At 39.8% G+C, this 20,752-nt stretch overlaps 1 protein-coding gene across 4 annotated transcripts in view; it reads right to left on the bottom strand.

The window, feature by feature from the left end:
- Positions 1-20,752, bottom strand: part of HOPX (HOP homeobox) — a 28,812-nt gene that overhangs the window by 7,643 nt on the left and 417 nt on the right. The window contains exon 1 of one of the 4 annotated variants that reach the window (XM_019740143.2): positions 20,520-20,669. The exons of 1 other annotated variant lie outside the window; for it this stretch is intronic. The gene's annotated coding sequence lies outside the window, so the exon portion shown is untranslated. Of the gene's footprint in view, positions 1-65; positions 745-17,079; positions 17,235-20,519; positions 20,670-20,752 lie in introns of those variants that run through there. 2 more of the 4 variants (XM_019740140.2, XM_019740142.2) reach the window with 2 other exon arrangements.

Here is a 20,752-nt window from a genome sequence, read left to right as displayed (position 1 = left end):
CCCGGGGACCGGCTTGACAGATGGCGTGGGCGGGTACACCCCAGTCCGCAGCGGGGATGCCTCACCGGTATCCGTGGTTCTGCCTCTAAAGTAGCTTAGTACTTCGGGGCCCTCGTGGGGGAGGGTTGTAACACCCACACCTCTTCCAAAGAAATGACCCACAGGACAGAAGTGACTTCTCAAAGTTGGGGAAATGGGGGCGGCGCTTTTAATCTTTCCCTTTTACAGAGGTGGAGATAGGTCCACAGAGACGGGATTTACTCTGGAGTTCCTAAGAAAGACCGGGAACTGAGCATCAGGAGAACTTTCCACCTGAGGGTTTGTCTGAGTCACTCTGCAATCAGCGGGCTCTGCCTGCACTTCTCCACCCGGCGATTTTTCTAAGTCCGAGGCCTCCAGCCTACACGGCTGTTCACTGCACCACGTGGCCTGGTCATTGTTGCACAGCGTGTGGTAGGTAGCCCACTTCACCTACAGGTGGTCCCTCTAGGTGAGGACTTCCAAGATAAAGCCAAAGCCCAACTGAGAACAACCTATAGCAACTGTCTTCTAAAATCTCAGACTTCCCTCGGATTGTATTAAAATATACTGCAAAGTCAAGAGAATGGGTGTATTACAAGCTTCAAGGTCTGTTGTACTTCGTTACTTTAGAGTCAAATACTGCTCTAACAGATTTTGGACATGATTTCCAGCTACGTGTTCTCCATTCCTAAGTAGCCTCTGAATGGGACTCAAAAAAAAAAAAAAAAGGGAGCTGTGTACCCCTCCTCTCCCTCCCCCCAATTTAAGATATATCAAGGTATAAGAAGTTAGAGTCTTCAATCTTGGCTGTGGATTTGGTACAAACAGGTCAGGACTTGACGCTGCTGACTGTAAAAGACAAGCGCAAGTGTGGGAATCATGTTGGTTTGTTGTTTTAACAAACAATTGCAAAATCATCCAGTACAATCCTGAGCGTGTTTTGATGTGGTTTGTGTTTGGATGTGAGCCACCCTCCACTGGTCTGCCTGCATGCCTAATGTTACCTTTTCTGTTGTGACTGCATCCTAGGCTCCCTAAATAAATGTCTTTACCTCTCCTCTAGGTCAATTGAAGAGGCTTTCAGAAAAGACAAGAAGCCATTCTACTGTGAGAGTCTGGGGCTCAAGCCACTGATCAGGTCACTATATAATCTCCCTGCATTTTTCGGGAGCTCTGTGCTCCCCCTAAAACCTTTAGCAGTGATTTTTGTCACCGTGCTGAGGCAGGATAGGGTCAAGCCAGGTCAGAAATACCTCCTCTCCTGTTGGCATCAGTCTCTCCCTTACTTTGACACAGAACTTCAGAGCTGGAAAGAACCTTGGAGATGAACCCCTCCAGTCCTCTCCTGGAACAGCCCAGGAGAATGAGGCCCAGGAAGCCTTACTTTCCCCACGTTGTACTAGTGACCAGGACCTAGAACTGAAAGCCTTAGCTTCAGTTTCAGTCCTGTGCTCTGCTAGACCTTTTCCTTTTTAAAATTTTTTTTATTTTTTAATTTATTTTTTAAATTTATTGGGGTGACAATTGTTAGTAAAATTACATAGATTTCAGGTGTACAATTCTGTATTACACCATCTATAAATCCCATTGTGTGTTCACCACCCAGAGTCAGTTCTCCTTCCATCACCATATATTTGATCTTCCTTACCCTCATCTCCCACCCCCAGACCTTTTCCTTTCTTTTCTTTTCTTTTTTTTTTCTTCCGGGGTGGGGCCCCAAATGTGCATTTCTAATGAGTCCCCAGGTGATGCTGATGCTTCTAATCTGAAGACCCACTTGGTGATCCCGTGATGTAGGTCTTTGAACATGGAACAGCAAATTTGGATTTATTTTGTTGTTTCTAAGTGTAATAGAAAGCAATTAGGTGATTTCAAGCCACAGACTCTGAATAAAAAATGTATTGGAGGAAGGGAGTAGAGAATGAAAGTACAGTATACTCTCAACCTTTTTGTATCTTTGGATCTAAAATATGCCTCCTGTAGAAGGCATATAGTTAGATCTTGTTTTGTTTTTTTCTTTTTTTTAAAGCAGTCTGACCACCTCTGCATTTGATCAGATTGTTTTATCCATTCACATTTAATGTTATTATTGATGTAGTTGGATTTATATCTGCATTCATGCTTTTTTTGTTTTCTATGTCTCATTACTAATTTGTTTCTCCTTTACTAACTTCAATTAAATGGATGTTTCCTACTATACTATTTTAATTCCTTTAAAATTTTTTTCACTGTGCTTTTTGTTTTGTTTTTTATTAAATTTATTGGGGTGACAGTGGTTAGTAAAATTACATAGGTTTCAAGTGTACATTTCTATAATACATTATCTGTATTCTGCTAGACCCTTTTCAACAGGCCATTCTGTCTCTAGGTTGGCAGAAAAAAATCAGGAGGGCAACAGCCTAAATGCAGGCCATTACCATTTTGAATGGGTATTGACTATCTATCTCTTAGGATGGCAATTCCAGCCACAGCCACCCAAGGGACCCACGCACCACTGCTCATTTTGCCTAAAAACATGGGAGAGAGGAAACTGTTGCATCTGATCTTATTACTTGCCCTAGAAATGTTCCATCTATTTCCATTGACATAGTTATGCTGCCTCTTCCATGAAAATTTTTGCTGCTTCTTTGTGGAATTCTTAGTCCTTCAGAACTATTAATCAAATGTACAGATTTCTAAACTGGACTCATATTCAAGGACTGTTATGCAGAACTTCTTTTCCTCTTTTTGTTATTTAATTGCTAGTATATAATTCAAAGGTGACTAATGTTCTTCCATTTAATCAGGTGCATTTTCTCTTATTATGTTTTTGTGGATTCCTGTTACAGGACTTTATATGAGGTTTCATGGACAGGCTCCTGTTGACTTTAAACTACTCTAGTTAGTTGGCTGAGGGCCATTGGATTTGGCTGCCTGCTAAGGAGATTTCTGGGAGGACCATTTGAAAGCACCTACCTCTCCAAGGTGCACCAAACAAACAAACTTGATTTCTAGAAATGAGGATGAAAGATCTAACCCCTACAGTCAGATCTACCTGTTATTTCTCCACAAAGTTCAATCTGTTAGTTCAACCCTCTTTGGCTGACAAGGGCTTGCTGTTGATGCTGCTGCTGCTACTGCTACTGCTTTGTTTCTTCTCTCCTTCTCTTAAAGGAAACTTATAAAGCAAATCACCCTAGTGACCTTGGCTTTATAAAACTTCTCAACTCTTTCCAGTAAGGAAACTGTTGAAAAGTTTCTCTGAAGGTAGTCTAAACAATTTCAGATGAAAAGAACTGAAAATATTTTAAAGCTTCTTAAACTTTAATTTTAGCACAAGTTCTATTGTTGCTGTGGTTATTAATGTCTTATGAAATTTTCAAAGAGTAATTTGTCTTGTGATTGTGTTTTCTTTTGTGGATAGGGGAAGACAATGCATAAACCTTTTCAAAGTGGTTAAATGAAAACTGGTGGCTTTTTTCTAAATTAATTCCAATGCTTGGGTAGACAGCTTTACCTTTGTCTCCTAATCCTATAGTTACTTATTTTAAAGATGTTTTACCTATATGAACTAGCCCACAGAGAGTGCTACAACTGGGAACCTGCAGAGGTGGCTGTGCACTCATATTTCTCATCTTCTTCTCCCTGTTCCAGCCATTCCAACCTCTTTGTAAAGCTACCAATATCAAACCAAGAGAAAAAGGTTATTGGTGACAGATATTCCTCATAAACAAAGCCCCATGGTAAGCTGGCCAAAAGCGAAAACAGCAGATGGATCATTCTTCAGAGCCATCTCCCACTTTTCTTAAGCCCAAATTTCCTTTATGTTCACCGTGGACTTGATGAAGCTATGGGCTCCTGAAGCATTTTGTATTTTCTTAAGTGAGACAAATGATGTGCTGCCATTTCCCTAAGAAAAGTGGTGGGTCTTTAGAAGGGGTTAGGGTTTCCCCACTTATCACTTACAGAACTACTCTGGACAGAGTGGGAAGGGGGTCACCCAAGCTGTCAGTGTCTCTCAGAAATTGACCAACAGGAGTGGACTATTGATCTGCCTCCCCAGGCAAACACAGGGCTGGTTGAAAAAGAGAGAGTTTCATTTTGTGTTGGTTTTTGTTTGGTTGCTGTCCCTAAGCTTAGAGCAGTAGTTCTGCCTGGTTGGGCCTCAGAATCACCTGTAGAAATGTCCAAGCCCACTACAGACCTCCTGAATCAGAAGCACATTTTAGGGATCCAGCATGGGAGAGACACAAAAACTATTTCAGCTCTTATGAGATTTAATCATTAATATAAACTATAAGTATTTAGAACTTCTTATACCTTATGCCTAACATGTAAAGATGCATTAAAATATCTTCTAATTTTGATGCTGTGTGTAATATCAACACTTGAGTGGAAGGTAGGTTGAGGTAATTTTCTAGCAATAAGCTTTTAGAAATACACATTGGAAAAAAAATTTAGACCCCCTGCTATTAATCTTTTGTAGATGGTCAGGAATGGGGGAAATGCCTTTAAAATTAGGAATTATCAAGAGAAAATTTCCCATGCTTTCAAAAATTTATAAATAACATAAAACCCTTTTAAAAATCTTTCAGGAAAATGCGTTCTTGTGTTGAGATCAGAGTTGAAGAAAGCAGGTTATTGAAAGAAAAATTCCTTCCACTGCATCGTACAAATTTCCATAATTGATTTAGAAGCTAAAAATTACAGTGGAAAAGATTTGGCAACCTTGAGTTTGATCATCCTTCTCTAATTTCTTAAATTTTCCAGTGAGGGAAATGTTAAAATTTAAGTTATCATTTATTTGGACAACATATGTAATATGACTTAAAACTGAACATTAGGCTATGTATATACCATGTTCACATAGCATCATTGCTGTCTTCAGGGAAACAGGATTTCAAACCTACATGGGAAAATACATTTTTAAGCACTATATTGATTGCAATTTTACATAGTAAAAAAAAAAAAAACTGGAAGAAAATATAACAAAACATTAACAGAGGTTATATCTAGATTGTTGAACTATAGGTGAACTAAATTTTTTATGTTTTTCCGGGTTTTCACGTTTATTACTTTGAAATTAGAAATTTTATTAAAAAAAAAAAAAAAAAGACCTCCTTGATCAGACCAATGGTGCATTTGCCCACAGTTTAATCTGAGTATTGGTACCAAATTACATTTTCAGGATAAGTATGTGCCAGGAGTTGTTTCTTATTAAGTCTACCTAGATGATTAAGGAAGTAAACATTTTCATTTTCCACTGAAAGATCATTAGGTATCAAAGGATATATGTAATGTACATGTAAGCTATGAAGCATAAATTAAATAAACACTAGTGAACCCCACCCAATTTAAACATTAAATCATTACCAAGACTATGGGAGCTACTTACGCGCATGTTTCCTTCCCAATCTACCCTCTGACTTATCTGCCTCCAGAGGAAACCAAGGTTCTGATTTTTGTATTAATCATTCCTTTGCTTTCTAAAGTAGTTCCATCATATATGCATGGATCCCTAAAAGCACACTGTTTTCAGTTTTGTATATTTTTGAGATGTATCAAAATGGTATCACTATGTACAATTCTGTGAATTGCTTTTTTGCATCAATATGCTTCCAAGATTCATCCATATATCTGCATTTAGAGAAGTTCATTCATATTCAGTGTTGTTTCTGTTTTGTGAATACACCACACTTTATGTTTTTTTCCTGTTGATGGATATTTAGGTTGTTTCCAGTTTTTTGCTATGGTGACATTGCCTCGCTGAACATTTTTGTATATACCTTCTGAAGCACGTCTAGGAGGGGTTCTCTAGGTTATATACACGAAGAGGCACTGGTTATAAGGTACGTGACTGTTAACTTTACAACATAATATTAACTTGTTTTCCAAAGTTGTTGAATAAAACTACATTTCTACCAGCAGTGCATGGTATTTCCTTTGCTCCACAGCCTCGTTAAACACTTACTTGTATTGCCAAGTGTTTAATTTTTGCCGTTATTTTTAGGTACTCTTTTTATCCATGCAAAATATCTAAACCTTCTCGAAGCTATTTATGTTTTCAGCCTGCTTAACTTCTTGGGGCTAAAAGGTTCCATATGTTTACTGTTTACTGTGTGAACGTATTTCCTGTTCCAGCCCAGAAGGAGATTTGAGGTATGTTTTGAGAGTTTAGATTGTCTCCAGGCTAGCTTGCTATTTCCATTGGTCACCAAGAACAATACAAAAGATATATGGAAAAGTCATTACAGTAGGCCTTGTCTGTATTCTGCTGAAAATGTTACAATTTTCCCCTTTACAGAGCTCCTGGGAGTCAGAACTTGATTCTGCACTTTCAAAAATGTGTTAACCGTATCAATTATTCCCTCCCCTCGAAATGAATATCAAAGTCTCCAAAGAAAAACACCACAGTTGAATTTTAAATGGTTGAGTAAAGAAGAAGAAAGGATGTAGGGATAGATAGGAAGTGTAAGAGAGACTATTAAGCCACGGGTTTAAAATAGGATATAAACATGTAAAATCAAACAATGGGCTCAAGTGTTTGGACTGCAATACGGTGATCGTAGGGTGCCGAGCTCCAGATCAAAAGCAAGTTGGTATTACTCTTTTAGTGCCTCTCACAAGCCTATCTTAGGAATCAGAATGGAATTAGTCCTGTTTTGTGGTTAACTCACGTGTCTACAGCATCAGAAGAAGACTCCGAATTCTACCTTTTATTCTGGCTACAGCAGGAAAGGTGGTTTGTGATGTCATGGGCGTCAAGATTGATTTATACATACAAAATGCTATGTATTCTCCTTATGCTCTACGGGTGTCAGAAATCCTAAGATACCACTGAATCACCTATTGGGATCACTGAGCTCTAATATTAATTATTGTCTCTCACTTTGGAATCACTGAGCTCTAAATTAATTATTGTCTCTCACGTTAGTGAAGAATCGGGACTGGAGGCAGCCAGTCTTTCCCATTGTGGGCTAGCCCATTGCTGACCTACTGTGGTCTCTCCAGCCTCATTTCCTTTGCTGCTGTTGCAGCCCTCTTGCAGACCTCCACACGTCTCCTGGTGTCTACTTGACACCAAGGCAACCAAGAGATAATGGAGTCGCCCCCTTCAAGTTTTGTTCTGACTCCATTTTTTGAGGTGCAGATAAATTGGGGACATTTGTTCATGTTCGTCCAGTAAGATCTGAGCTTTTAATCTTTGACCCAGTGTAACATCTACAGGCACATGCAGAACAGGCCTGCCAGCTCACAGTGACAAGCACACTGTTCTTCCAGAACAGGCTGCACTTGACTCATTGAGGCAGAAAGACTGGGATGCCAACTAACACTTGCAGTCATGCCATTCCAACTGGTCTCCAGTGACCATAGCATCCCAAGTACCTCTGATTCCCCCAGGCGAAACTGTGATGAGGTTTGGTGTTTGATGTTTCAGCCTTGCTCTGGCATTATTTCTCAGTAGCTAATCCAAGGCTTAAAAATATGAAGTGTTGCCTTCTTTTAAGTTCTGCATATCTGATGTGCACTTTTATATGTGCTCTGTGTAGTTGCTAACTCAGTTAATTACTTTCCAGGTCCTCCTCTTTAGATTTACTTTCCTCTTGCCTTAGAAGCCCGCCTGTCTCAGGAAACCCAGCAGAATGAAGAGCAAAATGAAGTTTGAGGTAATGTAGTAAAGAGATCAAATAATTAGAAGTCCTGAGTATTAATCATTCAAAACCTCGCTTTGCTGAACCTCCATTTCTTTCATGTGAAGAGGGAATATAATAATACACACATTTGCCTAGCTCTCAGCTTTGTTGTAAAGTTCATACATTATTGCAAGGAAAGCATTTCTAAACTGTAAAGTGCTTGCTTACAAAGGAGATTATCGTTCTTTAAATAAGTGTGAGCTAGGCATTCGGTCTCCTGGTTGGCAAACTGGTAAGAACAGTTTAGAAGTTTCACTCTTTCTAGGTTACAGTCTCTCTTTTTTAATCTTTCTGGAATAGTAAAGCACAATGGTTGAAATCAGAACCTTAAAAGAAAAAATCAAATGCTGTATATATTGCTTCATCAGAAGATGTATCCCTGGATGGAACTTCTCAAGACTAACAAGGTTGGGGGAGGAGGTGTCACATCTTTTTTTATTTTTTAATTTATTGGGGTGACAATTGTTAGTGAAATTACATAGATTTCAGGGAGTCACATCTTAAGCACATTTTCTCTCTACATTGTACATTGATTTGACCTCAGTTGTGGTATTTTCACTAAGATAATGGTTTCTTTCCTCCGCACCACTCTCCAATTTATCTTTTCCTCTTACCTGTTAATGAGGAAACATTAATAGGAAAGAAGATGAGTAGTGAGAAAGTTAAAAATAAGCAAGAACAAATAATCTATGAATTGGTTGCTAGATTTTTTCTAGGCTGTCTTGGCCTATGAGAATAATGACCAATTGAAACTGTTTTGAAATAATTTGTTCATGGACCTGTCTTCCCCACTAAATTTTATGTTCTCCTACAGGGGATACGTCATGTCTTATAAATTTATATCTCTCCGGCATTCATTAGCAGTATCTGGCACTTAATAGGTACTCATTAAATGTCTGTTAAACTGAACTTAACCAATGGCATCTAACATGACTTGATTTAGGACATAATTTAGGAAGACACAGCTCTGTGTTTTCAACAACCAGGACTGGCCATGTTCAAAACCAAAACATAACATTGGGAAAAATAACCTTTTAGCCTTATAATATTTTTTGGTCCTCACTGCTTCAAACAGCACAGATTTGATTCATAGTTTTGAGTTACATACGGAAACCTTACCCCTATTATGACAATAACTACACCATATTTATTGAGTAATTACTATGCCCCAGGCACAGTCCTAAGTGTTTTAGATTCATTAACTCATTTAATTGTTAGAGGAAGCAACACTATGTGATAGGCACTCTTATTGTCTCCATTTTACACGTGTGGAGACTGGTATAGATGGAAACTTACATACCTTTCCCAAAGAGATGGATGTAACTTTCCCCAAACTCAGTTCTAGTGAGTAGCAGAAGAGGGATTCAAACCCAGAAAGTCTAGCTTCTCTATCCATGTTCTTAACCACTACACTGTATTTTCTCTTTGTATCAAGTAGCAGTGTAGACAGAAGAGCCTGGATGGGGGTTGTGGAAAGAGAAGCAGTAAAGCTATGTGGTTCCACCTGGGACAGGAGTGAGGTGGTGTCCTGTGTGTGCTCTGCCTCCCTGTGGAGTAGGCTAGTCTGGGAGCAGCACCTTCCCTTTCTTTAGCATGTTTATCAACCTTGGTGACCAGACAGGGTTCTGACCCAGCTAAATGGATTAGCCGGTGATTTCAGTCACTATCACCAGCACCACCAGCCAGGCTGACTTTCTTTTTTTTTTTTAAATTTTATTTTATTAAATTTATTGGGGTGACAATTGTTAGTAAAATTACATAGATTTCAGGTGTACAATTCTGTATTACATCATCTATAAATCCCATTGTGTGTTCATCACCCAGAGTCAGTTCTCCTTCCATCACCATATATTCGATCCCCCTTACCCTCATCTCCCACCCCCCGCCCCCCTTACCCTCTGGCAACCACTAAACTATTGTCTGTGTCTATGAGTTTCTGTTTCTCATTTGTTTGTCTTGTTCTTTTGTTGTTTTTGGTTTATATACCACATATCAGTGAAATCACATGGTTCTCTGCTTTTTCTGTCTGACTTGTTTCGCTCAGCATTACTCTCTCAAGATCCATCCATGTTGTCACAAATGTTCCTATATCATCTTTTCTTACTGCCGAACAGGCTGACTTTCTTTCCCCACATACCCTTCTTTATTTGGTGCAGACATCATTGAAACATGGCATTATGGGAATGATAGAGTACACAAATGGGAAAAAGATACAGCATCTGACAGAATGGAATAGAAAGGTTGGCTTCAACCAAACCAGCTGGATCTCAGTGACTGTTGCTCAGTGACTTAATGCCTAGATGTAGAGTTTGTTTGAATTGATGAAGCAACCTCTTGAAACTGTTGTTGGAACAAGTCTCTTAGTGGTGCTGTCTTTCTATGGCAACTTACAGAAAATAGCAAGATATTTTGAAAAGCTAATGGAGGGGAGCGTGTCTGTGAATGACTTCCAGCAGTGATTTAATCATTAATTAACCCCAGATATAAAATTCTTTGTATACACACTGAGTTATTTTTATTGCTAGCCCAATTCATGTTGTAATCCCAAGTTTTGTATGTGAAAATACAGGAAAATGGTGAAAGACAATAATAAAATTTTAGGCTTCTTTTTGAGTGTGCTGTGAGATAAATGGAGTATTTAGTCTACCTCCTTAGAAATAAATGGACAAATGAAAGAGGGCAATCTCATTTCCATAATCTCCTTATAGGAAATCTCCATATTGTAAACAGGTTGCTTTACCAGAGGTCTGTATCTGTGGTGATTGTTTTGAATTCAGAAAACAGTTTTCTCTAGAAAGAACGTTACAAATTGTAGACAGAATCCCAAGCTAACTCACAAAAAGGGAGTGTAACTAAAACACTACCTATTGGTTACTGAAAAAAAGTAGAAAATAATCCTGTTGAAATACCTTAGTGAAATTTAATAAGAAAACATTTCATTGTGAACGTAAATGCTTAAGAAAAAGGAGATTTAATTAAAATTTGGCCTAGAGAAATGAAATATAGGAGGGGTTTTCAGGGAACTTTTGCTGATGTTAGAGGTTTACAGCACAACTCTAATGTATCTCGTGTCCAGACCGTCTCTGACACATGGTCGAATGTATGTACTTATTGAATGTGTGTAGATTAAACTTTATTTTCACTTCAAAAAGTATGACTTTCCCTTATCTTATAAAAGCATAATAATTAGAGCTGTATTTGTGTCATAGATTAAATAAAGGGGGAGAGAGGAAGAAGGGGGGTGTTGAAAAGTATTGATGTGACAAGTAGGTTGTTTGAGACATAATTAATGAAAATAAAGAGAAAGCCAGCGATTACTTTGCATGGTCCTCTCCTCCTCATCCTTCTACGCAACGGACAAGGAAGGAGATAGGTTCTGTGCCTACCCAGCCACCATGTAGCGCTGTCAGACAAGAACAGTTTCGTTGTGGGCTGGAGCTCTTTATAGGTGGGAAAAGAAAGAGAGAAGCAGAAATAAAGTTCTTTTGAGTAGATAGTATTAGGTACAGGGAGAATGTTTGTATGTCTTCAACGGATACATTATAGGTAGGGGATATATTGTAAATCCTCATTACTAAATGAAAATATTGAACAGGTACGGAGTAATAGAGCACTGTGTAAAGAGTCAGACCTGGATTTCAATTTTAACTCCTCTACTTAACAGTCACATGATTGTGGCTGAGGTTTTTAACGTTACTGAAAACATCGTTCTCTATAAAATGTGGCTGAAAACTTCTTTCCTTGTCTATTTACTGCAGTTGTGGTCTAGTGAGGTTAGCTCATGAAACATCTTAGAAAATTAAAATGACATACACATTTCTAGGAGAGTTATATTATTTTTTCATCCAGAAAAGTGAAGATATTGGGGCAGATGACCCCTGAGATCATATCTCCTCTAAAATTCTGACAATAAGAATGGCCTGGGTTTTAAATCATCATGTTATTTCTCATCAACAGTGTGCTGATATCATTGATCTGAGAAAGGGGAATACAGTGGTCTATTCTCAGCTGTGTCCCTGATCTGCCAAACCTTTCATGCCTGGTTTCTACTTCAAAGGATAACTGAGGAGCCCATGAAACATTTTGAATCAAAGTGCTTTTTAATATTCAGGCTGTTAAATTAACATGAGCATATAATTTGTCGTCCAACCTGCAAAAGGGGTGCTAAGGCACCAGCCATACATCAGATGTGTCCCAGGCAAACCTGGACATCTGGTCCCCTAATATGTAAGATGTTCAATTTCTCACTTAGGGGTGGAATAGCAAAAATGTTCCTGTTGAATGTAGGCCTCTATACTGCTGTTATAGATTGGCAAGATGTGGGTCTGGTAGGATCTTAGAGGAGAGAACCACATACCCCTAGCCACAGTAACAAACAGGAGGCTGATTTTTGCTTTTAGGAAAGCATATTGTTGCAGTTTTGTGGCTAAAGGTAAGAGGATACAGTATAGCTTCAAATTTCCTGAGCTTTCATTTTTATTGCAGTTTGAATAAGTAGGGTAGAGATTTGTCTGGTGGGATGAATCATGCTTGGGCCTCTGCCTGCCTTGGGTATTGTTAGTGTGGTTGTGCTAATGCTTAGTAAGTGTGAATACCCATCGCATCTCATACCGAGTTTGGTCCTATGATCAAATATAAACAAAGGAACAAAAACAGCTTGTACTAGAGATTTCCATGGAGCACAGCCATGTGCTCAGGGTTTTTCAAACCAGATAATACAGGAAGGGTGAGACTTGTAAAGTAAATTGAATTATCAGATGTCTTCTTTGAAAATGCCTGATGCCCTAATACACCAAGAAATTAGACAAATAGATTTCTAGAAGGGGGTGGGGTGGGGTGGGAATCTCAATATTTTCTAAAGAAAACATGAAAGCATAAAGAAAAGTTTGCACTATTATGCTAAGAAGCAAATTAAAAAATCAACTGTCTAAACATTTTGTGGAGAGAAAATATGGCACAAATAAGTTAAAATGGCAGATAAATATTCTTTTTATATTTTAGAGTATGTTATTAATTTTTAGTCACCCATTTAGCTTCCTAATTATATTTTATTTTGGAGAGAATTAAGTAGATTAATTAGATCAATAGACTGTAGGGTAGGGAGATGTATGTGTTTGTTGCATTGAAGAGGAAGGGTGCTCAAAAACTTAAATGCTGATGATAGAAATCAGTCTGGTATTTTTAGAATGTAATACAGATATGCCATACACAGATGGTTGAGAATCAAGTAGATAGAATTGTCATATTGCTCTGTAGCCATTCAGTCACTTTAGAGTGTGAAAAAATAGTTTCTTTCTGAAAACGTTCTCATTCCCAGTGCCTGAGTCTGAAAAGGACTGCTCATTTCTAATTCTGAAGACAAGTCATCATGATTTATTTTTTTTGAAAGATGTGTGCTGGTTCTATAATATTTTTGCCCCATCCCTAATTACATAGTAAAGAACAGTAGTTAGAGACCTTCATGGTATTGCATGTGCGTGAGCAGTGGATGCTTCGGTTGTCCTTTCAGAGGCTGTTGTGACCCGCCTAACGTAAGTAAGCAGGCACCACTTGCTCAGGCTGTGTGTACATTGTGAAATGTACAAAAAAGGCTCTTTGAGAAAATAAAATGATCACTTTGCACAGATATACTTGAATCAATTATTGTTTTTTATGGTCCAACTACCGTTCTTATTTTATGACTGTAATTAAGTAATGGGGTTAGATGACACACATCTGGTACTTTGTAGCGCTCCAAAGTCCAACTACGCATGTTGCTTGTTGCCATGGGACTCAGTTCTACGGGGCTTATTTTTCCCCAGTTGAATTGTTTTTATGAACAGGTGTTCAACTAATGAGACAAACAGGCTGTGCAGCGTTAGCCTACTCATTAATATCACAAAATCATTGAAAAGGACAGATACACCAAAAAGTCCAGCTCAGGGGATAACTCTGAACCTACACTAGATTGTTTCTCTGAACCTCAGACATATTGTTGCAGAAAGAGGCTGGATGGAGCCTCAGAAGACCTGCACTCTCCTTCCAGCGATGTCACTTAAAACTTCAAGTGACTTTGGACAGCTCACTTAACTGCTTTGAACCTTCCTTTCTTCATCTACAATTGAAGCTATAACCCTACCCCAATGTATCTCACAGGGTTCAATGAGACGGATTATGTTTATGAATAGCACTAGAAATTATAAACGCTATATAAATACAAGAGACCATTATTAATGGTCTAATCCGGCTTTCCCAGTGACTCAGTATATAATGTTGGGCAACCGAATGACATCAGGTTTTGAAATCATTAAAATAGGGAGACATTTTTAAAACTTCACTCAACCTTATAACCAGTAAGATTGCTTTGCCCAGGTCATCAATGACCATTGCGGAAAAATGAAATGCTTCTAAAACTGAATAGCCCACGTTTAAGAAAATGATATTGAGAAGGGGAGATCATGGAAAATCACACTCTTTAAGTTCTAGAAAATTATTTCACTCACTTATAAAGTACTAAGGAACTCAGAGAGGCTTCTAAATGTTTGAAGTACTAAACTAGAACTTGTGATATCATGTGTGTCCATTTCTCATGGACAATTCAATATCCCATATTGTTTAATGAAGACGTAGGCTATCTAGCCCACCCCTTTCCCTTCATCTGTATCCCACCGGCCAATCTAAAAGTAGTCGCGTACACATAGGAGGATATTCATTTGTGAGCATTAGAGGCAGTAGAAATGTCCAACACTAGAGGATTAGATAGCAGACTATTAAAAAACAGTTAGAAATAATGCATTAGAAATAGTAGACATGTCATCAGCAGCATAGGTAGATCTTAGTAACGTGGTGTTGAGTTGAGAGAGAAAGCAAGAGGGAGAGTGGGAAAGCAGAAGAAACAGACTGAGATGTAAAACATAAGAAGGGTCTTGTGTGTATTATGAATTAAGGAACATGTTAAGTCAACATGAGCCTGAAAACAAACAAAAAAAAGAGAGACTTTAAAAATCAAAAAGCTTGTTAAACTGCCCCACCTTTCAGAGCTTGCTGGTGTGATTCTTTCCAATGTATTTTTTGCACACTTAATGCTCTTCATGCTGCAGCCTATACCAATCCCTGGGTTTGGCTGTTTTCCCCTCAAAGGGCAAAGTGAATAGCTGGCCACTGACCTCCGTGACCCCCCTCCATCCTTCTCCACACCATTAGCAAATGGCTTTCTACCTTCTCTTATCCAAGTTATATAACATTAAGTCCTCTTGCCATTCCTTATAGATCTGATTTTATTAGTATTTAGTCATCCAGGAACCTTTCTGAGCTACTTCCAAAGACTCTCCTCCCTTGTGAACCCTGAACCAGGTACACTGGTAATGAAAGCAGGAGATGACCTCCCGCTTTTTTCACTCCTGCTTTCTAAAAACCCAGGTCTAGTCATTCCCTAAAGGAGCTAATCTGCTCCCGGGAAGGGTGTGAAGAATACATAATAAAGTGATATATATCTTCAGGCATAAGTTATTGAATGGAAGTTTTTTTCTAAAACAGATTTCCCTCCTGGGCACCAGGACACTAGAAATTTGGACAGGAGTAAAGGGACATAAGAGCTAGGGAAGATTATTTCTGTAAACTTCCTTAGGGAGAAATCACACAGGAAGCAAATGAAAACACATCAACAAAGGCTGGACTATCTAAGCACATCTGTCATGTCCTTAAGAATTCCAGGAAATTTCCATAGTAATCTGTCTAGATCTAATTGCTAGAATGACTGCCATTAGTTTCCTGCCAAGTCAACACTAAGAGATTAGAACTGATCAATGTCTGCAATGGGTTGTTTATGTCTTAGTTTTTGTTTTTAACATAAAAAGACAGAGTAGCTCTGAGGCATCAGGTGAGGTTTTCATGTTTGGTCACATTTTAGCAAACCTACTAGAAGCAACTTACGAGAAATGATATGAGGATGGGTAAAAATTAACTGGACTACTTTTGAAAGGGTTTCTATCGCTGGCCAAATATGGCCATAAGCTAACATTAGAACCTGAAGCAAACAGAGTAACTTGACCTTGGGAGGAACAATTCCTTGAACCCCCAGCATTCATACTGAACTTGTTTGGAGCAAGCCAATAAAAATATTCCAGCTCTCTGTCCGAGCAGTACAGATACAATGCTTCCCACAGGGAACGTGAATCCCGGGGGGAGTGAGTGACTTGGCAGAGAGACCAGATGAGGTGTGGACAGGCCTGGGTCCCAGAGTCAGCCACCAAGTAATTCTAAGTCCTAAAATTTAGGGCAAACTCACTTTACTCTCTTGTACCTTCATGAGTTGTGTTCGTATGAGACTATATACTTTAATGCTCTGGCCAGGTATTTTTGAGAATGAAAGGGAGGTGCTATTAATAATCCACTGGCACAACTGATGTTTTGGGCTCACTCTCGCTTTAAAATTCCTTTGCAGCCGAATTAGAGCGGAAAATAAAATACAGGTTCCTGATTAGCAGACCCATACTCTGCTCCCCGAGCCAAGCAATCTTCGGCCAGGACCAATCTACACTGGGGTTCTCTGGAAGGGTGTTCAACACAAAGATCAATGACGGCACTGTCCCAGCAAATAAACAGGACGACCTGTACTGCACCTGCTGGGTCACGTACTCACACACCCCACACCCACGTGTGTTCAGAATCAACAGCACTGGAGTGCCAAATCCACATCAGGGTCATTGAAAGGCAGGGGCGGCAGAGGGAGCCAGGGCCAGGATGAGGGCGGATGCATCACCCCCCATCAGGAGAATCTCTTCTATTTGCAACCTCAAGACTGTTCTCCACCAGCCCACCCAAGGTGAGCAGACATGGGTGCAGTCCAGGCACTGCCTTAGGATCCTCAGGGGTTGGTTTTTAAATAAGTAGGTTAGTACTTTATAAATCACTCGAGGCCACAGGTCACCCTTCTGTCAACAATTTCATCTTTGCGCAGCTCTGTCCACCATCCTCATTCACTTGGCTTTTTCAAAGCTTGAGGGAGCCATCAACAATTTCTAAAAATTAATTAGGTTAGGTTATGACACAGCCTTAAAAAAAAAAATGTCCAAGGGAACTAAGCCATTCCACACTAAGAGAATTTGGAAATAAAGGTGACTTTTCAAAGAAAAGTCATCCAAAGGAGGCAGAAATTCTTTCACTGTTATATAAACCTGTTGTATCAGCTGTGCAAACCTGTCCCTCATTTTTAAATTATTATTATTATTTTGGTGAAACTTCAAATGGCAACAAGAAGAAACATTCGGCTTCTAAACAGCAGCATTAAGCCAGTGTACTAGCCACCACAGTGATGCCAACAGCCTAATCCTCTCCCCCAGAGCTTGAGTCCCCTGTCTCCCCATCTCCTGGTCTCCAGGTCTCCCGGGCTCAGCACAGTGCTTACCTTCTTCCTCCCTCCTCACCACTGCTCTCACCAGTCACCAGTGAAGACTCTGTGCCCTCTGCCCAGCTGCCCTGGACTCTAAGCTGCCTACAGACTCTGCTTCCCCAGAGGGAGGTTAATTACTCCCCTGGCCATGCCCCTCTTCAGAGGTAGGACATGCCACATGCAGCTGCCACTTGCTAACAGGAGCTGCAGCAATCTCAGCTCTCTCAAAGGAAGAAAGGTTCCAGAGTCACAGGAATAGAGGGGGGCCCTTCCCCCAGGCTGCAGGACAGGGTCCCCAAGAAAGGAGGTCCCTTGTGACTAAGGCTGGGCAAACTGCTCTGCCAGTGGCAGCCTGCTGCTCTGGAGAAGGAACCAGGTAATATTTATAAAGCCTTGTGAGCAGAATTTCTTGATGTTTTATCTCCACTGTAGTGATCCTAAGGCGGGTCCCCATATTTCAGAAAGGTAAGTGAAACGCAGCCATCTACGATGAAGATGAATGCATTTAACAACAACAACAAAAAAATTTCAGAAAAATAAAGCTCTCAGGGCCCACAATCTATAGGGAATTCCCTATGAGACATATGATTTGAGGAATTCTACTGAAAATCCCAAATCTTGGTATATTTCTCCCCCTCCCCCGGGACGTTGCTTGGAATTCTGACCTCTAGGTCAGAATTTTTGTCTGAAACTTTGAATCTCCTGATTGCCCCAAATGATAATTATATTTATATAACATTCCAAAGAATTCCCAGACATGTTATCTTGCTGGAACCTATTTAATATACTAGGGAGGGACATAACTCGTTAAAACAATTACTGTCTTTAACATTATAACTTTAATTAGTTTTCCAGAGTTGGTTAAGCAAAACCTTGAAGGGATGAGACCCTGGAAATCGGGGATGTTTGGATTGGAGGAGAGATGGGAAACAACCTACAACATGGCCAGCTGGCCATCCCTGCACCCTCACCAGTGCCCAGGTGGGGGACAGACAGGAAGAGCAGAAGCCACACAGACAGACTTCGCCCACTCACACTTCTGCCCGGGGGTGACCTGGGAACCGCAATGAAAAGACCCTGTTGTGCAAAGTACACTCATCCCAATGCTGAGAACTCACTCTGGTTCCTGAAGGAACAACCTGGCCATCCCCCAGAGCAGAGCGCCCGGTGCATCTGCCGCTATTCTTTTCAATAATGATAATCCTCTGGCTTAGCGTAGATGTTATGTAAGGAGCAAAAGGAAGCTTTAGTTTGAAACATCCTTTCTCACCATTCCTTCTCACGCGTTAGCACAATCTTTAAGTAATGCACCTTTGAGGCTCTGAGTAATTCCTCCCACTGGCCACCCCAGAATATATCTAGGTTCCAGAATGTTCTTGAAACACACTATCCTCACTAGAGTTGGGAGTATGATTTTGGGCACCCTGAAGCAATGGTTTCAGGGGTGCCTCTTCCTCCGAGGTCCTGTTGCTGCCCTCCCCAGGGGTCCTGTGGCCAGAGCAGACAACGCCCTCTCTCTCAGCCTCACTATCCTCACGGGTAAACTGAGGGTTTGGGTTTCACTGGGTTTCCTCCCTGGCGCACAGCAGAATCACTTGGGGCGCTTTAAAAAACAATGCAGGGCACACACCCAGGGGGTCTGATTTAATTGGTTAGGGTGGGGCGCAGTTTCAGGTAATTAAAAAAAAAAAACAGGTCAACTGGTCTGAAACGGAGTCAGATGATCTCTGGGACCCACCCCGTTGTACAAAAATCCGCAATCCTGACTGTCTGGTCCTCTGTGTCATTTATTGAATTAATCTTTTTCTGGACATACTCTTTTTTTATTTTCAGTATGTTGTATAAGCTGACTTTTCAAAATGCTTGTAATTATTTTTTTAAAAAAGATATACTGCTATTATTTGTTTTTAAAAAAAACAATAAACAATTATTTGTTTTTTAAAAAAACAAGACACACTGTGATTGGCATATAATATTGTACATGTGTACAGTGTACAATCTGATAAATTTTTACATATGAGAAATGGTTGCCACAATCACAATAGTATACATATCCATCACCCCTAAAAGTTTCCTGTGCCCCTTGGTAACACCCCCAACCCTCTTCTCACCACTCCCCTTCCACAGGTATCCATTGATCTGCTTTCTGTTATTATAAATTTATTTGTGTTTTCTATCATTTTACACCAGTGGAACCATAAACAGTATGTACTATTTTTCACCATAATTATTAGTTATGTTCTTGTACTTCAGATTTTAAGCTCTTTGGGAGCAGACGCCACCTTCTATTTTTTCCCTCTTCCTCCTGGCCCCAACTTATCTTTGCTCAGAGAAGCTCTCTAATCATTATTTTCTTGATTGAAATCAGACTGTTATGACCTTACACTGAGCTTCAGTTTGGTGGCCAAGAAGTGCCTACAATGTTAAGAATCTCAACTTCCTCCAACTTCTCTGTAGATTCCCAGTCAACAGCTTCAACTCAATTGAAAAAAAAAAAAAAAAAAAAGCATTAGCTTAAACCAGAGGGCTTCATTTAGGGTCATGGACTTCTAGGGATCCAGAAAATGAGCATCAAGGTGTATGTTGGGGAGTACAGAGATGGGGGAACTACCAACGAAAGGCTCTTGGCTTTCACTAGATTCTTAATCATAAGATCTTGACCCAAAGGGAGAAACTACAGAATAAAGTCATGCTTTAGCCCATATTATATTCCTTTATGCATTTTGTGAATATGATGTCTACTTATAAAACCTCTACTATCTGCTCCCCTTCTCTTCCCTGCCTTCCTCCCCAGTACCTTTATTTTGTTCTCTGCCTGCTCTGGTTATACTAACCCTTCTTAACTAAATACACTGCAGACTGCCGAGTGAAGTGTTACTTTAGGGAACTTTTTGCATTCCTCTTCTCTTTAAGACTGTCTCACCTAAGGGATGCGGTATGCTGTGCCTTTTTACTTAATAATTCTTATTCCACTCTACTTAAGAGTTTACCTGGATACTTGGATACCATTCTGCCCAAATATCACTGACCTACATTTCCTCAAAACCCTAGAGCATGGGGATTCCTTTATATCTTATACAAGGTCAATGTTTGCATTGTCACAACTCACAAGTATTATGAAAACCGGCAGTAATAATATATAGCACTGCAAATTCACAATCGAGCCACCACTACTCAATCCAGAAACACATCCCTTCCCCACCTATGTATTAAGTTGGTACAAGAGTAATTGTGGCTTTTGCAATTATTTTTAATTTTTTAAACCTCAATTACTTTTGCACCAACCTAATAGAACACAAAAAATATTCTAAATGATATTATGTCTTATTTTAGACTGAGATGTAGAATAGCAATATCGGCTTCTAAATAATAAATTCATGTGCATCTGGCAAAGTCATACAAGCGCTGGTTTCAAAATCTTTCAGACATAGGAGAGAGCAAGAAAAACATCTTACCTGCTGGCCAAAAGGCCAGCACAGACACCGCCTTGCTCTAAATCCAACTCAGCCCCACGCACGTTTGGTAGGAGGTGATATATCTTACACCCAGCAGCATTCTCTGGCTCCCTGCTTGGGACCGGCTCTTAACTTTTATTCTCCCTTTCACTTCCACCTTTCCCAACAGAATAGCAAATATAGTAACAATAGCACTTCAGTCATTTCTACGCAAAGTCCATTCCTCTGCATCT

The sequence above is a fragment of the Rhinolophus sinicus genome, linkage group LG02, assembly GCF_036562045.2.
Source record: "Rhinolophus sinicus isolate RSC01 linkage group LG02, ASM3656204v1, whole genome shotgun sequence".
NCBI classification, from domain to species: Eukaryota; Metazoa; Chordata; class Mammalia; order Chiroptera; family Rhinolophidae; genus Rhinolophus; species Rhinolophus sinicus.
Note: the sequence above shows the minus strand (reverse complement) of the source record. Positions and strands in the feature narration are given on the sequence as shown.